The sequence below is a fragment of the Rhinopithecus bieti genome, unplaced genomic scaffold (genome assembly GCF_001698545.2).
Source record: "Rhinopithecus bieti isolate Rb0 unplaced genomic scaffold, ASM169854v2 scaffold_11964, whole genome shotgun sequence".
Classification (NCBI taxonomy): Eukaryota; Metazoa; Chordata; class Mammalia; order Primates; family Cercopithecidae; genus Rhinopithecus; species Rhinopithecus bieti.
In genome coordinates, this window is record NW_016807677.1 from 4,834,754 (window position 1) to 4,837,981 (window position 3,228).

A 3,228-nucleotide genomic window follows, 5' to 3' on the forward strand; every position below is an offset into this window, starting at 1 on the left:
AGGGGGGAGCGTGGATGGGGGCGGGGGGAGTTCGGGCATGGTGGGCTGCAGGTCCCAAGCCCTGCCCCGCGGGGAGGCAGCCGGAACTCACGCTCGAGTGTGAGCGCCCAGCACAGCCCAAGTTCCCGCCCGCGCCTCTCCCTCCACACCTCCCCACAAATGCAAGCAGAGGGAGCCCGCTCCAGCCTCCGCCAGCCCACAGTGCAATGGCGGGCTGAAGGGCTCCTCAAAAGCCGCCAGAGTGGTCGTCGAGGTTGAGGAGCGTCTGAGAGTGAGGGCTGGTAGCACGTTGTCACCTCTCAATGGCATGTCTTGCCCATAGAGGGAAGATTTGATTTTCAAAAACTAGCACCAATATCTCAAAAGGGTGGTGAAGCCGGGTAATAAAATTTGAGGTCACAAACAAGGGGGACTAGGGAGCAGTAAAGTTGAAACCCTCCTGTGGCTCCTAACCCAGCAATAATAGCAACACGGTGGTAAGAATTCTATTTTCAGGGCCGTGGCTGACGCCTGTAATCTCAGCACTTTGGGAAGCCAAGGTAGGTGGATCACCTGAGGTGAGGAGTTTAAGACCAGCCTGGCCAACATGGTGAAACCCCATCTCTACTAAAAATACAAAAATTATACAAGCATGGTGGTGGGCGCCTGTAATTCCAGCTACTTGGGAGGCTGAGGCAGGAAAATTGCTTGAACCCAGGAAGCAAAGGTTGCAGCAAGTTGAGATGACACCACAGCACTCCACGCTGGACAACAGAGCAAGACTCGATCAAAAAAAAAAAGATATTCTCTTTCTCAATGTGTAATATATATTTTCTCAACATGTAATCTACATTTGGAGATATATTATCTCCATATCTGTATGTGTGTGTATTTGTGTGTATATATATATAAAATGTATGTATACCTATGTGTGTAAACACCCATACAGGTGTATATAGTCATTCTGATATACTAGTTTAAAACTGATCCTGTTACTTGATAGGTGTGATTTCTACATGCACAATCCATTAATGTTTTTCTTTAAGGTGAGAGATGATGAGATTCCACGGAGAAGCAATGTGCCATGTCAAGATCTAGGCTTTGAAATCATATTAATGTAGGTCTCGAACCAAGATCTGTCATTTAATAGCTGTGAAAGTTTGGCAGATTTCTTAAGCCTCAGTTTCTTTACTAGTATAATGATGATACCTAAGGTCTCTGTAACTTTGAAGAAGTTAAGGAACATGGCCAAGATCTCCCATTCATAAGAGATGAAGCTGGAAGTAAACCTAGGTCTATCAGATTCCCAAAGCTGGCCCTTTCCTGGACGCCCCTCTGCACCCCATGCATAGGGAAGCAGAGGGCATTTCCCTGGGAATGAATGCCACTTTTGGACTGGAGATAAGATGCCGATCCTGCCTGATCTTTTCTTTTTAAAGCTACCACTTTTGCCCTGTGTGAAAGCAGCAAATAGGTTAAGATTACGTATGTTTCTAGTGGTATGTGTATTAGACTCCAGTAAAAAAATAAAATTCCTCTCCCACTCCCTCACCCATGACTAAAATAAAATGCCAAAATATTGCCAGGAAGAGAAATTTGGTGAAAAGCAGGAAAGACTATAAATTGACTACAGTCTACTGCAAAACATGGATTTCTCTGGTTTCTTCGTTCTGTATAAACTCTCAGTCATCAGAAGAGATTTTCTTTTCAAGGAAAAGCATTCAAAGAAACTACACCAATATTTGACTGTGTAGAAGTTCTTCTCAAAGAAAGACAATATCCAATCTTTCCAGAAAGATAATTTTCCTTTATTGAGTTTACTACCTGCTGAGTGCCTTTAGTAAAAGAAAAGATAATGGAGGGATGGTAATGTTTTTTTCTCCCCCAGCATCTTTTTGGAATGTTCTGAAATGTTTACTTATTGATTTTCCATCAGACAGATTGTAGAGAGCATGGTGAAATGATGAGAACATTAGATTTCCACTCAGAAGACCTAGATTCAAGGTCAGCTCTGCCAAACACTTCCTGTGTAGCCTTGGGAAATTCACTTAACCTCTCTGTGCTTCAACATTCTCCTCTGTAAAACTGGAGATATACAGAAAAAGTTTTGACCAGTTTAAAGTACTTGCTCAGTTCTTTGAGAAGAGCTCTAAGACTTGTGTCTAACTGACTCTGAGCTTCAGCAAGTTAATTCCCCTCCTTGGGTTCGTTGTAGAGAACATGAAGATGTTGAGTTAGTTTTATCACTAAACCTGCTCTACCTAGGAAATTCTATAATACTCTGTGAACTCTATCAGATGCACTGAAATGAGGTGCTGGCAGCTGTGGACGGAGAGAAGGTACGATGTGGGTGTGCTTAAAGGAAGGTCTCTATCACAACCTTGCCCCCTCTATCCTGGACTGGGAGGCCTCCACAGACAGGAGCAGAATGAGGAGAGTGAGCTCAAGCTGGGCTTCAACTTTAGCAGGAAATGGGAAGGAGCCTCTGCCAATGATGGCTCTCTGTGGCTCTGGAAAGGAAACAACATAGCAGCAGTGAAGCCACGGTCAGGTCATAGAGGAGGGAGTAGGAGAGGAGGGCATGGCAACTGTAGTTATGGAGGCTTTAGCTGTGACCCAAATAGGGTCCCTGGTATAGAGGGGGATGATGAAGAACTAGAAAGAGATACAGATATGCTACTTTGAATCAGGTTTGCATACACATTTGTTCCTCCCTTGTTCAGAGATCATGCCCAAACAGCATATGCCCGACTCAAAACAGATAACATAACGAAAGATGGCTAGTGCCCACCTCAGGGCCTTGGCACTTGCTGCTCCCCCTGACTGTAGCTCTCTCTGCAGCACACAACACTCTTGTTTCCACTGGCCCTTTTCTCAGTATTTCCATTCAACAACTCTTCCCCGCTGAGAGCCAGAGCACCTCCTTACAACTGCCCCATCTGGAGCTGTCTCCCTCTCCTTCAGGGCCTCCTCTGGGTTTGATTGTTTTTATAGTACTTGTTACTCCCAGAAATGGTTTCCTTTGTGTCTATGACCTTTTTATTTCCTGCTGCCGCCCTTCCTGGAAACTCCCTAGGGCTCCCCTCTGGTTAGTGTAAGCTTCATGAGGGCAGAGGGCTGGACTGTGATTCATTCAGTCATACCCCAAGCTCCAGGACAATGTTTGGCACAGAGAGCTCATAATAAATATTTGTTCAGAGAATGAAAGAACAAAACAAGAAATGTGCTTTTTTTTTTTTTCCTCTCCAC